The sequence below is a fragment of the Pelodiscus sinensis genome, chromosome 29 (assembly GCF_049634645.1).
Source record: "Pelodiscus sinensis isolate JC-2024 chromosome 29, ASM4963464v1, whole genome shotgun sequence".
NCBI classification, from domain to species: domain Eukaryota; kingdom Metazoa; phylum Chordata; order Testudines; family Trionychidae; genus Pelodiscus; species Pelodiscus sinensis.
The window spans coordinates 2,025,588-2,047,625 of NC_134739.1; the positions used below are offsets into that span (position 1 = coordinate 2,025,588).

Sequence of the window (22,038 nt, forward strand, 5' to 3'; positions counted from 1 at the left end):
CTTTTACCAGCCTTGTCCCCCCACAGCCAGCCTGCCCTGCCCTCCAAAGCATCTGAAACCTGGTTGGGATTAAGGTTGGGTGGGAATGCCCAGAGCTCGGCTATAGCAGAGTGACTCAGTGTGGACAAGCCCTCGCGTCAGACTCCACAGACAGGCCTGCTGCAACCGACAGGTCTGGGCATGGGGAGAGGCGCCGCGCTTGGCGCTCTCTGGCCGGCGAGGGGGTGGTACAGAGCAGAGCTCTGCTCCGGCGTCCCGGGTCCCGGCAGATGCACCGCGCTCCTGGCCCGTGCTAAGAAGCACTTTGTGGCTCAGCCCGCGTGAATCTGGCCGAGCGGGGCCGAGGGATTCCCGGGGAAGGACCCGGAGCTTCAGCCTAGATCTCTGCAGTGAGCAGCAGGCCCCATCTCAGGCCTGTGGTGAATCGGGGCACACGGGGAATCCACAGCCAGGCCCTGACGGGACAGTTCCCCGGCAGAGAGGCTGAGAATGGCCTGGCCAGGGCTGGGGCCTGGCAGGGGGCTCTCGTGGACTCGGCTTCTTTCTTGCAGGGAGCCCTGGGGGCCCGGCTCACGGCGCCTTGGCAGCGGCTCCAGGGGCTGGTTGCAGAGGTGCCTGCAGGCAGCTACATCCTGCCGCCCTTCACCGGAGCGGGGCTAGAAGGGAAACGGCCCCCGGCCCCCGGCGAGAGCACGTCAGGCGCCCGGCAAAGAGCCTCTCGCCTGGGGAGCTGCTGTGTGGCCACTCCTGCTGCGGCTGGGGGAGACCAGCCCCCCTCCTTCCCTCTAAGAGGCGCGGCTGCACAGAGTGCTGGGCCCTCCCATCTCATCTGCAGGGCCAGGCAGCCCTCGCCGCTCTCCGCCACGCGGCCTGGTCAGCTGGGCCGCATGGTGGAGCGGGGCTGCTCCGGGGGGGAGCCACGTGGCAAAGCAGGGGTGTTCCGGGTCAGGGTGCTGGAGCGAGCCACGTGTCGGATGGCGGCCCCAGCCAGCTCCAGGTGAGGCGCTCGGACAGCCGTAGCGGGATAGGCTGCACTCAGGGGAGGGGTGGGGAGTGGGGCAGGGGGGCGGGCGCCGGCCCGCTGGGCCAGGGGCTCACAGGGAACTTCCCCTCATGAATATTACTGATGTGAAATGAAAGAAATCCCGCGCTCAGGTTTAGGTCACAGACCTGCTTCGCTGGGGCTTGGTTTTAATGAGACTGGCATTTTTACAAACAGCAAAGTTTTACAGTCAGAACAGGACCAAGCCTGTTTATTACTCAAGACAGCTAAAAGCAGCATAGAGAGACTGGCCTTTGTACCATCCCTACCGGACACTGCGTCAAGGAGAAGTGGAGAGAGTACGGTTTAGTGGGTAGAACAATAGACTGGAAATCAGAGCAAGCGTGTGTGTAAATCAGTGTCAGTGTGTGTGTGTGATATGTTAGCAACTGGTGGGTGCTACAGTGGAACATCCGCACAAGTGCATGTCACCTCAATATTGCTGCACAAGACAAACTCCTTCCGCTCCTGGATGGAAAATGCTAGAGGGACCCTGATCTGCACCCCCTGCACCTCCCCTGCTTTGCCCCTGCTGCATCTCTTGCCCTCCCCTCCAGACCTGGTCCCCAACCCATTCTCCTTTGGAATCACCCCACCGGGCTGTTCTGCTCTGCTCTGCCTGGGGCGTGGGATGAAAGACCTGGCAGAGTCCTTGCTTGGAGCCTGCCCTGGGCCTGGGCAGAGGGGGCAGAAGGCAGCAGGGCTGCAGGGCTGCAGCCCCAGATCAGACAATGCTAGAGGGCCGTTCCCACAGCCGTCCAGAGTAGGACAGCTGTAGTGGGAAGATTACAGTCTGAGATGCAGGCACAACATGCCCTGCCCACGCGTGTGCTCAACGCATGGGCACAGAGCGGAGAGCGCCCTCAAGAGGGCGGCAGGCAGCAGGTGGAGGAAAGGGCAGGTCATAGAATCATAGAACCACAGAGCTGGAAGAGACCGCGGGAGCCCATCAAGACCAGCCCCCTGCTCTAGGCAGGACCAATCCCAACTAGATCAACCCGGCCAGGGCTTTGTCAAGCCGAGACTTAAACCCCTCTAGGGATGGAGACTCCACTGCTTCCCTTGGGAACCCAGCCCAGTGCTTCACCATCCGCCTAGTGAAATAGTTTTTCCTAATATCCAACCTGGACCTCTCCCACCACAACTTGAGACCATTGCTCCTTGTTCTGCCATCTGTCACTACTGAGAACAGCCTCTCTCCAGCCTCCTTGGAACCTCCCTTCAGGAAGTTGAAGGCTGCTATCAAATCCCCCCTCACTCTTCGCTTCTGCAGACTAAACAGACCCAAGTCCCTCAGCCTCTCCTCATAAGTCATATGCTCCAGCCCCCTAATCATTTTGGTTGCCCTCCACTGGACCCTCTCCAATGCGTCCACATCCTTCCTGTAATTGGGGGCCCAGAACTGGACACAATACTCCAGATGTGGCCTCACCAGAGCTGAATAAAGGGGAATAATGACATCTCTAGATCTGCTGGCAATGCTCCTCTTAATGCAACCTAATATGCCATGAGCCTTCTTGGCTACAAGGGCACCCTGTTGACTCATATCCAGCTTCTCATCCACTGTAACCCCCAGGTCCTTTTCTGCAGAACTACTACTTAACCGGTTGGTCCCCAGCCTGTAACTATGCTTGGGGTTCTTCCGTCCCAAGGGCAGGACTCTGCACTTGTCTTTGTTGAACCTCATCAGATTTCTTGTGGCCCAATCCTCCAATTTGTCTAAGTCACTCTGGACCCTATCTCTGCCCTCCAGCATATCTACCTCCCCCCCCAGCTTAGTGCACAGGGGAAGGGTCGGTTTCTTCAGGCTGCATCAGGACTGGTCCGGGCAGCAGCAGGGAATGAGACGGGGCAGGAAGCGATGGAGTCACAGAACAAGACTCTGTCCCAAAGCACACCCCCCTGGGAGGTGGGCGAGGCGCATGTCCCAAGGGAAGCTCTGCCCAGAGAGGGCTCCAGCATTCCCGCGGGCACACGGGGACTGCACAGCGGGCCCAGACCACGGACCGAGGGAGCCATGGGGGTATCTGCCCCAGGCAAAGTCCATGCCTGAGCCCAGTAACTAGCAGCCATCAGAGCTCCCTCGCTCGGGCCCTGGCTCCTCCGAAGGCAGCCCTGGCTGCCAGCCCGTGGCAGTCACCCTCCGAGGAGAGTCGGAGAGCGGAGCCCGATGGGGTTCTGGCAGTTCCAGCAGCTCCTAGCGCTCTGTCCCCAGGCTGGCCTGGGCTAGGCCTTAGCTCAGGTCCATGTGTCAGGAGGAGCATGGGTCTGCCGGGTTCGGATGCCTGCCCCTCACCTCTCCCGCCCTGGGAGACTCTGTTCCTGCTCCTCCTTCCTTGGTCCCTCTGTGGGCCTCTTCCCAGCTGGCCCCACTCCTGGCGCAGCAGGGGGATGGCTTCCCTGGGAATCGCACCCCACCGGATGGTTACTGGCTTCTGTGGCTGGCCGAGGCTGCCACTCCCTGCCTGGCCCTGGGCTGGCAGGCACGGGAAGGGCTCCCTTGGAGACAAGCTGCCTGCTATCTCCCTCTCCCCAGCTCCTTGGGCTGCTGCCCCGCTCGGCTCCTTCCTCCCAAGGGCTGGCCGGTGGGAGCGGCCCCCCAGGCACCGTGGCTGTGCCCTGCCCGGCGCAGCCCAGCTGTGACTCCTGGTAGGGCTGTGACCGTAGAGAGCGGCTCGGACCCGCTCCAGGCTCTCGCCCCCCGCCCCTCCAGCTGCCGCCAGGGATCACTGCGGGAGTCGGGTTTCGGCAGCGTGATGACTCGGCTCATTCCTTCCCGGGGGCGGGAGCGAGAGGCGGGGAGGGGGGCGAGGCGCCTCCCCCCGGGGGCCTCTCCGCCCAGAGACGCCCCCTCCCTGCCTGGCCAGCGCTTCCGCTCGCTGCTCGCTGCGCCCGGCCGGATTAGCTGCCAACCCATCGCTTCCCCGACATCGGAAACCAGCCCGCGCCCCTCGCCCCCCGCCGCCCGGTGCCACGCCTGCGGCTCCCCAGGCTGCCGGGCCGGGCCGGGGGCTGGGCTTCGAGCCCTGGGGCCGCCCCATAGCACGGCCCCTTACGAGTGGGGCGGGCCGGATGAACACAACCCGAGGCCCTGAGCTACGTCGAGTCCAAGCGGGCCCAGCGCGTTCCAGAGATGGGAACTGGTCCCGGAGAACGGACGATCCACATCGATACTAGAGTGTCCTGATGCACCTAGGCCGGCCCATAGGGGCATCTCCCGGCCCATAGGGGCATCTCCCAGCCCATAGGGGCACCTCCCAGCCCATAGGGGCATCTCTCAGCCCATAGGGGCATCTCCCGGCCCATAGGGGCATCTCCTGGTCTATAGGGAATCTACCGGTCCATAAATCTACCAGCCCATAGGGGAATCTCCCGATCCATAGGGGCATCTACAAACGGCGTTACTTAGAGCCCCTCAGAATTGGAGGCCCAGTGCTGTGGCTGACGGATCTTGGTCGGAAATCCGGGCACAGCGTCCCAAGAAAGCAACTGGGGGGACAGGAGGGAGCTCTGGACAGGGAGGGCCCACCACCCTGTACAGTGTCCCAAGAAGGCAGCTGGGGGAGGGGAGCTTTGTTCTCAGGCCTGGCTCTGGTCCTCACTCCCCAGGGTAGCTCTGCTGGCATGGGGGGAAGAGCAACACTGGGAGCCAAGGCAGAATCAGGCCCCTAACTGGGCTCTGTCCCTGCCCAGGAGCTTGCTGGTCTGCAAGCCGCAGAGCCCAGAGCTGCTGGAGCTGGGATCCGCCAAGTGGGAGCGGACGGACCCTTCATCACCTGGAGAGGAGGGCTGGGGAGCTGCCTCTGCACAGCTGGGTCCCTGCCCACCTTCCCTGGCCAGGCCTCACACTCCTCTAGGGCTGCCAGCTTGGTAACCCCACAAAGCCCAACACCCTCCCCTGCCCCCTCACTCTGATCACCAGGCTGGGGCAGGGGGCTTGGGGCCGGATGGGGTGAGGGCTCTGGCTGAGGTGCAGGCAGGGAAAGAGGGGGGCAGGGTGTGGGAGGGGGCAGGGCTGGGGCAACTCTCCCCAATGCCCCAGGTGTGGGACCCAGGGCACTGCCCCGACCACAGGCCCCGCCCCTGCTCCGTCCGCTCTCCCTCCCCCGAGCAACACGAGCCTGGGGATTAGGTGGGGGCCTGGCAGCCTCTCCATTGCGCCCAGCCCGCTGCGCTGGGGCGGGAAGTGGAGCACCCAGGGGTCGGGGGAGACTTTGGAGCAGAGCAGGCTGCAGTGAGTGTGGGAGGGGAGCAACCCCTGCCAGGCCCCTACATAACCCTCTGGGTCCCGTCCATATGGGCAGCCTCCCGAACCGTCCTATGGATGGGACAGCTCTGGGAGGGGGCTCAGGCTGGGACCAGGGGGTTGGCGTGCAGGGGGGTTAGGGCTCCAGCTGAGCGGGTGGGGCTGAGGGATTTGGGGTGCAGGAAGTGGCTCAAGGCTGTGGAAGGGAATTGAGGGGTGGGAGGGGATTCAGGCTCTGGGAGGGGGGTTGGATGTAAGAGGGGGAGCAGAGTGTGGGCTCCAGCCAGATGGCATGTTCCTGCTGCCCCCAGGTGAAACATACCCTGGTGGCTCAGGGGGCTGCCCCTGCCTGCATCCACTGGCCCCGCAGCTCCCATTGGCTGCAGTTCCCAGTCAATGGGAACTGCTGAGTTGGTGCTCGGGGCTTGGGCAGTAGACCCTTGGCTCCCGCTGTGCCTACACACCAGACCTTCTGGGAGCTGGGTGGAGGCAGGGCAGGAAGGGAGCCGGCCTCAGCCCCACTTTGCCACCAGCTGAACTCTCAGCAGCCTGTTCAAATCTCCCGGATGCTTTGATGGCCGATTCCAACAGGCTCCCAGCGCCCTTGCTCGGCCGGGGAGCAGCTCAGCGCCAAGGCCAGCGTCTCTGACGGGGAGGAATTGCAGCCCCTGCCCAACCCCCTCACCTCGTGGCGTAGCCCGTGGCCCGTCTCCCCTGCGCTGTGCTGTCTCCAAACAGGAAACTGACCCAGCTCTCCACAGACCCGCAGGGCTGCCAGGCCAGCAGAAACTGACAAACAGCCTCTGGCCCCTACTACGAGCTCAAAGCAGACGCCTCCAGCTCTCCCGGCACATCCCAGCCTGACGCCATCCCCTATAAATAGGCCCGGCGCAGAGGGTTTGATCTGGGGTAGGTGAGAGCAGGTGCAGCAACAGGTGCAGTGGGAGTCACACATGTGCCCTCGTCAGCTGCTCCCGGTGCCCCAGGAGCCCTGCCCTGCTCCAGCATCGTGCCACCCCAGGCTGGGCCGCGGATCCCTGGCCACGCCATGGGGACCCCTTGGTCTGGCCTGTGCTGGTCTCTGGCTCAGAGCGGGCTGGAGGTTAGCTGTCCACAGTGCAGAGCTCTGGGATGCTTTTAGATTCTGGTCTCCAAGGATGGAAATTTGACGAGGTCCCAGGGAACCCTGCAGCCACGAGATACACCCAGTTTGGATCTAGTTTGGACTCGCAAGCACAGGAGGGCAGGGGCTGGGTTTGAGTTGGCCCCCATCCTTCCCTCCCTCAGCAGCCTGCTCCACTCCACCCGGCCACCCTCTCCCAGCCTGCTGCACCCCGCATCTCTGCAGTGGCCTGGGGAGCGTTCCGCTGCCTGCTGCCGCTGGGAGGCTGAGCACAGCGGGCCGGGCGAGGGCAGAGGGGCAGGGAAGAGCAGAGCAGGCATCCGGCTCACACAGTGTGTGGGGACACAGTCCCTGCTGCCACCCCACGCCAGGCCCCCAGGTAATTCCCAGGCTGCCCTGGGACCCGTGCATAGGACCGAGGAGGTGGCTGCTGCAGGGCCCCCAAAGCACAGGGCCTGGGGCGGATGCGCTGAGCCGTCTAATGGACAAGGCGGCTCGGCAGATACCCGTGGCTTTGGGCGCTGTATGATTCTAACATGGCCTGAGCCACCTTACCCAGCAGAGAGCTCAGCCGGGCCTGTATTGTTCTACACACCCTGAGGAGGCCAGCCCATGCCCTGACAAGCAGCAAGCCGTCTGCAGGGTGCTGAGCCACACAGCCTCACAGAGCGAGACCGGTCAGTGCCTGAGGACCACTGTGTTCCTGGCCTGCGCTACGCAGTGAGGGACACCAACAGCTGGCCCAAAAGCGCCCGACAGCCAGCCCAAAGATGCCTGATGGCCCAACAGCACAAGATGGCCAGCACAAGAGCACCCAGTGGCCCAATGGTGCCCAATGGCTCAATGATGCCCAATGGCACTTGATGGCCCAACGGTGGCCAATGGCCCAACGGCACCCAATGGCCCAATGTCACCTAACAGCCCAACGATGCCCAGCGGCCCAACAATGACCCAGTGGTGCCCAACGGCCGGCCCAATGATGACCAATGGCCCAACAGAGCCCAATGGCCCAACGGCACCCAACAGCCCAACAGTGCTCAATGATCCAAAAGTGCCCAAGGGCTGGCCCACCAATGCCCAACAGCGCCCAATGGCACCCAACGGCCCAATGATGCCCGATGTACCAATGGCCCAATGACGCCTAACAGCCCAATAATGCCCAACGACCCAAAAGTGCCTAATGGTGCCCTACGACATCCAACATCCCCACAGCACCCAATGGCCGAATGGCGCCCAATGACCCAACAGTGTCCGACGGCCCAAGGACACCCAATGGCCCAACAATGCCCGATGGCCAAATGACACTCAATGGCCCAATGGTGCCCAAAGGCCCAACAATGCCTGATGGCCCAGTGACGTGCGATGGCCACCTGCCAGCCCAAAAGCGCCCAATGGCCCAATGATGCTCAACAGCTGGCCCAACAATGCCCGATGGCCCATCGATGCACAGCATATTAACGATGCCTGATGGCCCAACAGCACCCAATGGCCCAACGATGCCCAATTGTGCCCGATGGCCCAACAACACATGATGCCCAGCCCAACAATTCCCAATGGTTGGCCCAACAGCACCATCCTTAAAGCAGGTCCACTCATCTGGGCAATGCGGCCCAGCCCACGAGGCACGGAAGGAAATGCAGCTGGATGGAATAGATGCCAAATGAATACTGGGGTTTGTTTTCCCAACAGAAAATGGACAATTTTTCAGTATTTGATTTTGTGGAAGCTGCCTCATGTGCCAGAAAATCATTCCCAGCCTCCTCCAGCTGCGATACGTGGATGCTAGTGAATCGGGGGAAGGGGGTGACTGCTTTGCTGGTGTTTGAATGACATGGGGGCAGTGAGGGAGATAATTCTGACAAGTTGGAGACCAGTGTTTGGAGACTTGCAGCAGGAGCAGGTAAAGTGCCCTGAAAAGCTAATTGCAAAAAGTCTCAGAGGGGGAGCCGTGTTAGTCTGGATCTGCAAAAGCGACACGGAGTCCTGTGGCACCTTCTAGACTAACAGATGTATTGGAGCATACGCTTTCTGACGAAGTGGGTCTTTGCCCACGAAAGCTTATGCTCCAACACATCTGTTAGTCTGTAAGGGTATGTCTACACTACAGCACTAATTCGAACTAATTTAATTTGAATTAGGTAATTCGAACTAAGCTAATTCGAACTAGTGCATCTAGACCTAAAAACTAGTTCGAATTAGCTTTTTGCTAATTCGAACTAGTATGTCCACATTGAGTGGACCCTGAACCGAGGTTAAGGATGGCTGGAAGCAGTGCCGGCAGGGCATCAGATTAGGACTTAGAGCGTGGAGATGCTGTCTCAGGCTAGCCGAGGGCTGTGCTTAAAGGGACCCGACCCCCACCCCGGACAGACAGTTCTTAGGGGTTCCCTGCGCACTTTTCTAACTCGATGAGAGCACATCTCGGCACATCACAGCACTCGGCCATCAGCCCGGCTGCACTTGCCGCAGGCTGCCATCCAGGGAGGGGGACCAATCGGGGGGCTGCAGGAGAGCTTCCACCCCGAGGAGTCCACAGAACCACCCCAGTCCTCCCGATCGGGGGCTCGTACCCCATTCCTCCCTCACCTCCTTCCACTTACCCCTCCCTAGCCCCCCTTCCTGATGTACAAAATAGAGGACAGGTGTGTTCAAAAATAGAAACTCTCTTTATTGAACAAAACTCGGGGAGACTGGGCAAAGGAGGTGGGAGAGGGGAAGAGAGAGGGTGGGAGTGGGGAGGGCAACTAAAATGATCAGAGGTTTGGAACAGGTCCCATATGAAAAGAGGCTAAAGAGACTGGGACTTCTCACCTTAGAAAAGAGGAGACTGAGGGGGGATATGATAGAGGTCTATAAAAGCGTGAGTGGTGTAGAGAGGGTGCATAAAGAAAATGTCTTCATTAGTTCCCATAATAGAAGGACTAGAGGACACCAAATGAAATGAGTGGGTAGCAGGCTTCAAACTAATAACAGAAAGTTCTTCTTCACAAAGCAAATCGTCAATCTGTGGAACTCCTTGCTGCAGGAGGCTGTGAAGGCTAGAACTAGAACAGAGTTTAAAGAGAAGTGAGATAAAGTGATGGAGGTTGGGTCCATGGAGTGGTATTAGCCAGGGGGTAGAAATGGTGTCCCTTGCCTCTGTTTGTGGAAGGCTGGAGGTGGATGGCACGAGACAAATGGCTTGGTCATTGTCTTTGGTCCATCCCCTCCGGGGTAGCTGGTTTGGCCGCTGTCGGCAGACAGGCTACTGGGCTAGATAGACCTTTGGTCTGACCCAGTACGGACATTCTAAGCTCAGGGCTCAGGGTCGGGGGTCTCAGTGGACCACCTTGATTTTCATGCAAACCTGCTCCTGGGTGGCCAGGCTGGCAGCTCTCCTGCCCTAGACGGCCACTTTCCTGTGCCTAGTGCGGAGGTCGTAGATGAGGTCCACGATCTCCGCACTAGACCAGGTGGGCGCCCGCCTCTTGTGGACCTGGGCAGGCTCCCGGGAGCCGCCAGCCTGGTCCTGGGAAGAGGCGAAGGGCTGGGGGGCAGCGGGTGGCTGGCTCAAGCCGTGCCAGGTGCAGGGTCTGCTGGCTGGTGCTGGCAGGCTTGCACCTGGCACGGGCACTATAGCCAGCCCATGCCCCTTTAAGGGGTCTGGGGCCGGGAGGGGGGCAAAAGAGTTTCCCTGGTGGTGCCCAGAGTGGCCACCAGGGCAAGCTGGGGAGGGCTAGCCTCCCACTAGTTCGAATTAAGGGGCTACACAGCCCTTAATTTGAACTACTTAATTCGAACTAGGCGTTAGTCCTCATGGAATGAGGTTTACCTAGTTCGAATTAAGCGCTCCGCTAGTTCGAATTAAGTTCGAACTAGCAGTTTGCTAGTGTAGCACCTATCAAAGTTAATTCGAACTAATGACTGTTAGTTCGAATTAACTTTGTAGTGTAGACATACCCTTAGGTGCCACAGGACTCCTCGCCGGTAATTGCAAAAAATAACATCTTGGTACTCCCAGACCTGCCCTGGGGATCCCTGAGTCTCCCCAAGCCAACAAGAAACCTCTCCCCATCAGCGGAGCTGGGTGGAATTTTGTGGCTGAAAAATTCAGATTTGAATCAACCAAACCATTTTGTGAACTTGGGCTGAATTCACCCAATTGTTTGGATAGGAAGAAAAACTTAAAGAAAAAATTCTGGAAAAAAATCGGAGTTTTCATTGCAACTCTTCTGAAATGTTTTGATTTTTCAGTTCAAAACACCTCTTTGGAAATTTACTTCAGACTTAGTTTAAAAATGCATTTAAAAGACTTTGAAACTTAAACATTTAGTTCAACTCCAAACAAATTTTTTTTTCAACTTTTTGGTTTGCTGAAAAATGTTCATTTCAGGTCTCCGCACAAGGAAATTGTGTTCTCATTTTTCAGAAAGGCCACCAAAGAAAACCAATCCAACAAAGTCAGTCCTTGCATAGTTCTACTTACAAAGCCAAACAGGAACCTTTCCTAGTGGCCTGACACCTGCAGGGACAGACAAGGCGGAGGGGAAATGACAAGGTGGAGCAGGTGTAAATCAGCAGAGCTCGGCTGAAGTCCATGTGGCTGGGCCAATTTATGCCAGATGAGAACACAGCTAAGTATCTGAGTTTAGGTGCAGCAGTGACTGCATGGTGAGCTCCTGCCAGAGGAAATGAAAGCACCGTCTGCTCCCCCCCATACAGTGGTGCAAAGCCTGCAGTAATCAGAATCTTGCCCTTCGGCTGCTTTTTACCTAAATACTTTTGTACTAACTGCAACAGCAACATGATTTGCTGTGACCTGCGAGGGACCAGGGAAAGCGCTGGCTTTGCTTAGCCTGGACAAGCGAAGACTGAGAGGGGACGTGTCACAGATTTTAAATACCTAAACGAGTGCACAAGGCGGAGGGAGAAAAATCCTTCTCTTTAACCTCTGAACGTAGGACAAGAAGCTTAAATGACACGAGGGAGGTTGAGGTTGGACATCAGGAGAAACTTCCTGCCAGTCAGGCTGGTGAAACACTCGAATGAATCACCCGGGGAGGTTGTGGACTCTCCACCTCTGGAGATATGTAAGAGCAGCTTAGACACACACCTGTCAGGGGTGGTCTCGCCGGTGCTGGGTCCTGCCATGAGGGCCGGGGACTGGACTTGTGGCCTCTCGAAGTCCCTGCCAGTCCTGGGATTCTAAGCAAAGCGAGCCCCTTGCAATAGGGCTGCAGTTAATTGTGGGTGTCGGCCAATGAGAGCCAGGCAGGGAGGTGCAGTTCCCAGCACACATGGCCTAGGCTGTTCCCTACTCCTTGGAGAGCCACAGCCCGGGGCTGGGGTGAGCTCAGGCCAGGCTGGAGGAAACAACAGCCCAATGAAGCTAAATGTGTTGCATTCCCTGCACATTGTCTCAGCCTCACTTACTGCAGAGCGGCTGCCGGATACTCCTCGGGGGAATTAGCGCTGCTGGGGATATAATCAGAGGCTAATTTGCAAGGCCAGGTGCCCGAAGGCGGGAGACCTGGCAGCAGCTGGAGAAAGGTCAACAAAAGCCAACTGTACAGGAAACAGAAACCCTGTTCTCAGACGCACATTCTGCAGCCTCCCCGCGCATCCTCTCAACGCACTAGGACAACACACACGCTTGCTGTGCGCTCCTTACGCCCCCACCATGCGCCCCTGCAAGGCACACACTTACTGCATCTCCTCGCACGCCTTCCGGGCTTACTGCACCTCCTCGCACACCTGCCAGGCTGTTCTACCATACACACACTTACTGCACTTCCTTGCACACCTTCCGGGCTTACTGCACCTCCTCGCACACCTGCCAGGCTGTTCTACCATACACACACTTACTGCACCTCCTTGCACACCTTTCAGGCTTACTGCACCTCCTCGCACACCTGCCAGGCTGTTCTACCATACACACACTTACTGCACCTCCTCGCACACCTTCCGGGCTTACTGCACCTCCTCGCACACCTGCCAGGCTGTTCTACCATACACACACTTACTGCACCTCCTTGCACACCTTCCAGGCTTACTGCACCTCCTCGCACACCTGCCAGGCTGTTCTACCATACACACACTTACTGCACCTCCTCGCACACCTTCCGGGCTTACTGCACCTCCTCGCACACCTGCCAGGCTGTTCTACCATACACACACTTACTGCATCTCCTCGCACGCCTTCCGGGCTTACTGCACCTCCTCGCACACCTGCCAGGCTGTTCTACCATACACACACTTACTGCACCTCCTTGCACACCTTCCAGGCTTACTGCACCTCCTTGCACACTTGCTGGGCTTTCTGCACCTCCTTGCACACCTGCCAGGCTGCTCTACCACACACTTACTGCACCGCCTCACACACCCACCGAGCTGCTGTACCATACACACACTTACTGCAGCCTTGCATACCCGCTTGGCTGCTCCACAATACACACACTTACTGCACCGCCTCGCACGCACACCGGGCTGCTCCACAATACACACACTTACTGAAGTGAAGTCAGACTATGTATTTGTCTAGAACAGGGGTGTCACTCCAGAGATGTTGGTGAGTGGCCAAGTGGTGCCCATTTCTGCTATGTTAAAGGAGGGGGTGCAGGATTTGAGAGCTGGCGGGGGCTCTGGGCTGGGGCAGAGGCTGGGGTGCAGGCTCTGGCCGGGAAGTGTTCACTATAGGCCAGTCCTGGCCCCACATTGCTCTCAACAGCAGCTGGCTGCTGCTGGCATGTCTCTGCCTGCTCCTTGTGGGGAATGGTGGGGGGTCTCTGTAGCTCCACTTCCCCACCACCACCAGCGGTAGGCGGAGATGTGCCCAGAGCTGGCTGCTTCCAGGCAAGGAGCATAAACTCTGTCAAATTAAGTGTACAAATATAATAGGAAAAGCCAAAAGGAATTTGAAGAACAGCCCAAAACTCTACGGCTACGTCTACACTGGCACCCTTTTCCGGAAATGCTTAAAACGGAACAGTTTTCTGTTATAAGTATTTCCAGAAAAGCGCGTCTACATTGGCCACGGACGCTTTTCCGGAAAAAAGCCCCGATCGTCATTTTCGCGATCGGGGCTTTTGTGCGGAAAAGACTACGGTGCTGTCTACATTGGCCCTTTTCCAGAACAGTTTTTCTGGAAAAGGACTTTTGCCCGAACGGGAGCAGCATAGTTTTTCCGGAAAAACACTGACAATTTTACAGTAGATAGTCATTGCTTTTCCGGAAAAGCAAGGGGCCAGTGTAGACAGCTGGCAAGTTATTCCGGAAAAGCGACTGATTTTCCGGAATAAGTGGCCAGTGTAGACACAGCCAAAAAGTAACAGTAAAATGTTTAAGTCCATCAGAAGCAGGAAGCCGGCTAACCAACCAGGGGGGCCCTTGGATGATGGAGATGCTAAGGGAGCCCTCAAAGATGATGAAGTCATAGTGGAAAAGCTAAATGAATTCTTTGCTTCAGTCTTTACGCTGAGGATACTGGGGATGTTCCCGAACCTGAACCGTTCTTTTTAGGTGCCAAATCTGAGGAATTAGAGGAGTTTTGGAACAAATTGATACACTGAACAGTAACAAGTCACCGGGGCCAGATGACATTCACCCAAGAGTTCTCAAAGAATTCTAGTGGGAAATGGCAGATCTATTAACTGTGGTTTGTAACCTATCCTTTAAATCATCTTCTGTACCTAATGACTGGAAGATAGCTAACATGACACCAATATTTAAAAAGGGCTCTAGAGGTGATCCTGGCAATTACAGACCGGTAAGTCTAACGTCTGTACCGGGCAAATTAGTTGAAACAATAGTAAAGAATAAAATTGTCAGACACATGGATGAATAGAATTTGTTGGGGGAAAGTCAACATAGTTTCTGTAAAGGGAAATCCTGCCTTACTAATCTGCTACAGTTCTTTGAGGGGGTCAACAAACGTGGAGAAGGGGGATCCAGTGGATGCAGTGTACTTAGATTTCCAGAAAGCTCTTGACAAGGTCCCTCACCAAAGGCTCTAAGTAAAGTATGTTGTCATGGGATAAGAGGGAAGGTCCTTTCAGAGACTGAGAACTGGTTAAAAGACAGGAAGCAAAGGGTAGGAATAAATGGTAAATTTTCCTAGTAGAGAGAGGTAACTAGTGGTGTCCCCCAAGGGTCTGTCCTGGGATCCATTCTATTCAACTTATTTATAAATGGTCTAGAGAAAGGGGTAAACAGTGAGGTGGCAAAGTTTGCAGATGATCCCAAAGTGCTCAAGATACTTAAGACAAAAGCAGACTGTGAAGAGCTTCAGAAAGATTTCATCAAACTAAGTGATTGGGCAACAAAATGGCAAATGACATTTAATGTTGATAAATATAAAGTAATGTACACTGGAAAAAATAATCCCAACTATATATACAATATGATGGCAACTCATTTAACAAGAACTATCCAAGAGAGAGATCTTGGAGTCATTGTGGATAGTTTTCTGAAAACATCCATGCAGAGTGCAGTGGTAGTCAAACAAGCAAACAGAATGTTCGGAGTCATTTAAAAAGGGATAGCGAATAAGACAGAAAATATCTTATTGCCGCTATATAAAACTATGGTACACCCTGTGACAGACCGGGCCGTATCTGGGCACAGCTTAGGGCGTCCGCTCAGGGCGAATTGCTCAAATCCGGGGTTCCTTACAGCCCCCGACTGGCGACCTCTCCACACAGGCCACAAACCAGTCTCACAGAGCGCTTCAGCAGCCTGCCTGAAGCCTCCCGAGCAAAACCCCTCCGACACCCCAGCAATATCCGTGCCCCAGATGGCCCCGGGCCTCATACACGGGTGGGGGGTCCTAGCACCCAATCCCACCTACCCCGAACAAGTTCTGTCCGGTTCCAAGAAACCAGCCACAGATCCCTGGTCAATTTACCCTCTGGACCTTACCCACAAATCACGCTGGGCCAATCCTTTAGAATCTGTATCTAAAGGTTTATTATTACAAGAAAGAAAAGCCTGAGAGTAAGGTTATTAAAGTACAGTACGTTACATGCACCGAATCTCCCAGTCCTCGATGCAGGCTCTAGCAGAGATGTTGCAGCTGCTGGTTAAAAGTCCTTATTGCACATCCTACGATCAGGATGGGTTCACAGGTCTTCCGGGCTCTTCAATCCCTGCAGTGCTGCCTCTGGGATGAAGTGCTGAGCTGAGAACAAAATGGCATCGACCACATGGCCTCTTTATACTCCTTCCTGGCCTCTTCTAGTATGTAGCAGGTCACCTGGTCTTCAGCCTCTCTGTCTTCCCTGCTGGCTGCTCTCAGGACAGCCCCCATTCTTTGGGTGTGTCTTTGGCCCATTGAGAACCATTGTTCCACAGGTAGTTAGCATGTCCACAGGCTCCACAGGCTCAGCCCTGCCCAATGCTTAACCACATGCAGGGAAATCTTCAGTTTCTACACAGATTACAGATCTACACACACAGACATTATATACTCACATAAACAGTATACACAGGATCAACAAACAATAATCTCCCATTCAATACCCCACATGGCTCCCCCCACACCAATTTCTGGGGCCAACACCCCCACCTAGGGGTGCAGCAGCGATCTGGCTGCTTCCCTCCAATTCAGCAACGTGACACCCCCAACGCAAAATTGATGCAGGAAGTGATGCCAGTAACATCACTGAGGGCATCACAGGCCTCCCCCGTCAAAATGGTGGTGTGCCTCAGTTTCCCTTCTTACATGGGACCTTCTGGCTGGAACCCTTTTTGTCCTGTAAGAAGTTCCAAGCCCAGTTACAAGTGTTAACCACGAAATAGCAACATCACAATGTCCCCTTATATACCGTCTGTCGTTTGGTACATCTCCAGACAGATTACATGGTATTTTCATAAGCTCATGCACACGGTATACCGTTACAATTCTCTGCAACAATAATACATTGGTTACAGGAATTAACATCAGTAACAAGAACAATCCTACATCAGGTGTATACTGAAATTCTCCGTCAGGCCCCTTCTCTGGCCCCACCCCATTGCAGTTTTGGCCCTTCAGGTTTAAACTGCAAATCTTCTTGGCCAAAGCAAGTCCTACCCCTCCCCCTTGTCCTCTGGGCTCCAGGCCTGAAGCCTCTGGCCTGAGCAAGACAAAGGGCTGGCTGGGTGTGACTCCCTGGCTCACAATGGCCCTGGAATTCTCCCCCTTCCCCCACTCAGTGGGGTAACAGCAGTAAGCTGTAGACTCCCAAGTCTCTCCTCTGTCCACCTCCAACCTCTGTTTCCACATGGAACCAGATATCCATCTCCCTGATTGATTATGAGTGTCCACAGTGTCTAGAGATGGGAGCATAACTGCCATCTCCTGCATCCTAGGGAGAGTGACCACACAGCTGTTCTGCTCTGCATACTTGGCTACACAGTCCTTCTCCTGAATCTGAGACACTAACTTCCCACTCTCCTCATTCACCTGGGAAGAATCCTGTTCCAATTCTCTGGCTGTTCCTGCCTCATCTGGAACAACCCTCAGTCCCTCTGAGACTTCTCCAACACCATCCACCCTGGGTTTCCCTAAACCCAAGTCAGTGGAGTCACTGCTAACAGACAAATTCTGTCTGTCAGGCACCAAAACAAGTGCCTCACACAAGAAGCTGCTGCCGTTTACAGGCAGAGCTTTCTCCTGAATGCCTTTTCCAAGCAAGGTCCTGTCACCTCCCTCAGTCACTGCAAACTGCTTGCTACAAGCACTGCCAGGACTCTCCTCCCTATGAGCTTCCTTAAGCAGCAGTTCACCCGTCTCTGGCTCTGCAGCAGCCTTGCCCTGCTGAGCCACAACCAACTCCTCCTGCAATTCCCTTACTCCCTGAGTCATCTCTGGCCCCTCTGGTGGATTCATAGACAATCCCCTCTCAGGCACACAGACAGACCCACAAGAGACAGGGTCAGAAGCACCTTCACTCCCTGTGCAACTCTCTAGATGGCTGTAAACGTCCACACCATCATTAGGCACCAGAGTTAACACACCCTCATTCTCTCCTTGTGCCCGGGCTAAGGGGTCTCCCTGCTCCCACAGAGTCGCTCCCCCCTCTGCCAGCAACACAGCAGCATCAGGCACAATATCAGGGTCACCACTGTCTGGTCTCTGGGGTTCTGGTAAAACACTGACTGACTCTACCTGAGTCACCTCATCCCTCTCCCCAGCAGACACAAACCTTGGGCCACCCCCTTCCTGGGCCTTAGCCATATCCAGACCCAACTCTGGGACAACAACACTGCTCTCAGCCTTCACAGGCTGTGGGGCACTTTCCTCAGACAAAGGAAGAAACTCTTCCCCACACACAGCCAGACCACCAGAGACAGCTTCTCCCTTGTCCCAACACCCCTGGCTAATCTCAGGCATACAGCTAGCCACTGGGACAGCTTCCTTTACTGCCCCCTTGCTACTTCCACCAGCCAAATTGCCAGCTTGCACACACTGTGCTTCTTCACACAAATCAACTTCAGCTTGTGCAGGTTCAATTCCACAAACCTCACCAGCCACCAACTCCTCAACTAAAACTTCACTCTGGCCAGCCACTCCAGGCTGCCTCAGAGAAACACTTCCCTGATTTCTGGGCTCTTCTTGCCCTGGTTCTGATTCCAGCCTCACCTCTGAGGCATCAGACGGGCCCTTACCCACAGGCTCACATGTAGAGACACTTTCCCCTTGGTTACAGGGAGACTGACCAGCTCCAGGAAACTTTTCATACCCACATGCACCCCCTTCCCAAACCTCCCTGTTAGCTACAGGTAACACAAAAGGTTTGCATTTACACATGCTTTGGGGTTGGGTTTTCACATCAGCTGGGTAAAATACGTCTGCCATATCATAAGCATACCCCATACCCACAGAGTTATACATTGAACCTTCAGGAGGATACAGTCTCTCTTGTTCTTTTAGTCTCTTAAGCTGGAGGTCAAGTCTAGCATTTTCCTCCCTGGCTAGGGCCATCTTCTTTGCATGCTCTGCCCTTCTCTCTGCATACTCTGCCATTCTCTCTGCATGTTCTGCTTTTCTCATCTCAAGTTCCCGATCCATCTCCTGCTTTCTCTTAGCAATTTCTTCATCTGCCTTCCGCCTTCTTTCAGCAGCCTCCTTGGCTTGCTTCTGCTCCTTTTCATCCACATCTCTGGTTAATAACAGCACTACCAGATCTAGTTTAGAGGCCCTTTTCCTAAAGGCAATGCCTCTCCCCAAGCACAAATCCTTCAGAGCACTTTTGCTCAGACTCTCATATAATTCCGGGTTCATCGCAGCGGCTCTTTAATCAACCAAACTCTCAACACCAAAAATCAAATTTAGACAGCGTGGGGTCCTGATCCCAAAGCTCAATTAACCAAGATCTGTGGATCCTGCCGACTACGCCACTGTGACAGACCGGGCCGTATCTAGGCACAGCTTAGGGCGTCCGCTCAGGGCGAATTGCTCAAATCCGGGGTTCCTTACAGCCCCCGACTGGCGACCTCTCCACACAGGCCACAAACCAGTCTCACAGAGCGCTTCAGCAGCCTGCCTGAAGCCTCCCGAGCAAAACCCCTCCGACACCCCAGCAATATCCGTGCCCCAGATGGCCCCGGGCCTCATACACGGGTGGGGGGTCCTAGCACCCAATCCCACCTACCCCGAACAAGTTCTGTCCGGTTCCAAGAAACCAGCCACAGATCCCTGGTCAATTTACCCTCTGGACCTTACCCACAAATCACGCTGGGCCAATCCTTTAGAATCTATATCTAAAGGTTTATTATTACAAGAAAGAAAAGCCTGAGAGTAAGGTTATTAAAGTACAGTACGTTACATGCACCGAATCTCCCAGTCCTCGATGCAGGCTCTAGCAGAGATGTTGCAGCTGCTGGTTAAAAGTCCTTATTGCACATCCTACGATCAGGATGGGTTCACAGGTCTTCCGGGCTCTTCAATCCCTGCAGTGCTGCCTCTGGGATGAAGTGCTGAGCTGAGAACAAAATGGCATCGACCACATGGCCTCTTTATACTCCTTCCTGGCCTCTTCTAGTATGTAGCAGGTCACCTGGTCTTCAGCCTCTCTGTCTTCCCTGCTGGCTGCTCTCAGGACAGCCCCCATTCTTTGGGTGTGTCTTTGGCCCATTGAGAACCATTGTTCCACAGGTAGTTAGCATGTCCACAGGCTCCACAGGCTCAGCCCTGCCCAATGCTTAACCACATGCAGGGAAATCTTCAGTTTCTACACAGATTACAGATCTACACACACAGACATTATATACTCACATAAACAGTGTACACAGGATCAACAAACAATAATCTCCCATTCAATACCCCACATGGCTCCCCCCACACCAATTTCTGGGGCCAACACCCCCACCTAGGGGTGCAGCAGCGATCTGGCTGCTTCCCTCCAAATTCAGCAACGTGACACACCCACATCTGGAATACTGGGGACAGATGTGGTCACCTCATCTCAGAAAAGATCTGTTGGCATTGGAAAAGGTTCAGAAAAGGGCAACAAAAATAATGAAGGGTTTGGAACGTGTCCCATATGAAGACAGATTAAAGAGACTGAGACTTTTCAGTTTAGAAAAGAGGAGACTAAGGGGGATAGGATAGAGGTCTATAAAATCGTGGCTGATGTGGAAAAAGTGAATAAGGAAAAGTTATTTACTTGTTCCCAAAATATAAGAACTAGGCCAATTCTGGCAAGGAACACTCTGGCAGTGGGTGCGCGTAAGGTCTCTATCTCCAGCGGCGCCAATACGAGCCCGGGCTCACTCCTTACATCGGGCTCTTTGATCTTCTTCATGGAGACATCGCTTGACTTCAAAGTGTTGGGCACCGTTCTTGGTGATGGTCCTCCAGGTTACCCGACCCTTCCCCTGCCTCTCCCAGGTGTCAACGTCAATGCCACACTTACCAAGGAGTTCTTAAGAACATCCCTGTAGCGCTTCCTCTGCTCGCCATGAGACCTCGTCCCAGTCCTCAGCTGAGCATAGAAGATCTGTTTAGGCAAGTGTGTGTCAGGCACCCTTACCACACAACCGGACCATCACAGCTGCCTGTGGGTGACTCAATGCTGCGAGAGTCAGCCTCTGCGAGAATACTAATGTTGGTCCATCTGTCCTGCCACATGATGCCCAATATCCTCCTCAGGTACCTTTGGTGGAATTTCTCCAGATCTTTAATATATCATCTATAGGGCACGGTAGACGTCAATCTTGGTCTATGCCTTGATGTCACGGTCATCGAAGACTCGACTCTGTAAATGTCCATAAGCTGGCGGATTTCATCATTGATGTCAGCCTTGCTGGACAGATAGCTTCAGAGATAAGGCAAGCTGTTGACATTCTCCAGCACTTGATCGTCCGCTGTGATGGTTGGTTCAGATAACGGTTTGGTGGGTGTTTTGTTCTTTGGTGCATCGAGAGTCAGTCCCAACCTGTGGTAGGCCATGACGACAATGTCAACGATTGCTTGGAGACCATCTTCTGAAGTGGCACTGTCCTGAGCATAGTCAGTGTACTGGAGTTCTACCATGATGATATTGTGATTAGAGCCAAGACCAAGAAGCGGCCCTGATTGAAGAGGCTACCACCCATCCTGCAGGTTATTTTAGCTCCACCTGGGAGGTCATCTCCAATAATCTGGCGCATGGCTGCCAAAAAGATATTAAATAGTGTAGGGCTATCTCACATCCTTGTTTGAATCCAGTCCTTACGTCAATTGGTTCAGTTGCGTCGCCATTGTTGAGTATCACAGCCTGCACGTTGTTGTGTAAGAGATGTGTAATATTGACGGGTTTTGGTGGACAACCAAAGTGGTGAAGGATCTTCCAGGGAGCCTCGTGGTTGATGGAGTCAAATGCCTTAGTCAAATCGAAGAATGGCATATACAGAGGCTGTCATTGCTCCCGACACTTCTTAGGTGGGCAGAAAAGATCATATCAATCATTCCTCACCCTGGTCAGAAGGACTTCTTCAGCCAGTGGAAGAAGATGGTTCAGAAGGACTTGGGAGAGAATTTTACCTGCAGTTGAGAGTGAGGAGATCCTTCGGTGGTTCCACCATCCGCCCTCTCACCCTTTCAAAGAGGCATCTCTGAACTCACTGGATATGGTTGCTTCTCACCAGCTCATCAGAATGAGCGAGTAAGGGCATGACAGCAGGGATGGTCCTTCCTGCTTGAATATCTCACGGGTATTCCGTCAGTGCTGTGGTCTCATTGTCTTTCTTCCTTTTTTTCTTTTTGTGTGGCTGATTGGATCTTGCCAATCAGGTTCGTGATCCATATCGACATGGGCAGGTCGGCTAGTGACCACATCGAAAATGCTGTCATCGACGGTTGCGTCTCTGTTGAACAGGTGGCTGAAGTGTTCCTTCCACCGGCTGCCATCTTTGGCCTTAAGAAGCTATGTCCGATCTGCTGATTGCTGGGGAGTGACACCCTGTTTTGATGCTCCATAAATCACCCTAACAGCATTGAAGAACTAATGGCTATTGTCGGAGTCAGCATAGGCCTGTATTTCCTTTGCTCTGTCTGTCCACCACTTGTTTCTAAGGACTCTAATTCTTCATTGTTCTTTGGCCTTGGCAAGCTTATAATCACGTTTCTTCTGCAGAGATGAGGACTTGCTATGCCAGGCTTGGAATGCTCTGAGTTTAATATTAGTT

The 22,038-nt window shown here is 54.7% G+C and overlaps 1 protein-coding gene across 2 annotated transcripts in view; it reads right to left on the minus strand.

The window, feature by feature from the left end:
* Positions 1 to 22,038, minus strand: part of SCN4A (sodium voltage-gated channel alpha subunit 4) — a 174,108-nt gene that overhangs the window by 122,643 nt on the left and 29,427 nt on the right. Inside the window, exon 1 of one of the 2 annotated variants that reach the window (XM_075911769.1) lies at positions 5,974 to 6,128. The exons of the other annotated variant lie outside the window; for it this stretch is intronic. The gene's annotated coding sequence lies outside the window, so the exon portion shown is untranslated. Of the gene's footprint in view, positions 1 to 5,973; positions 6,129 to 22,038 lie in introns of those variants that run through there. 2 annotated transcript variants of the gene reach the window in all.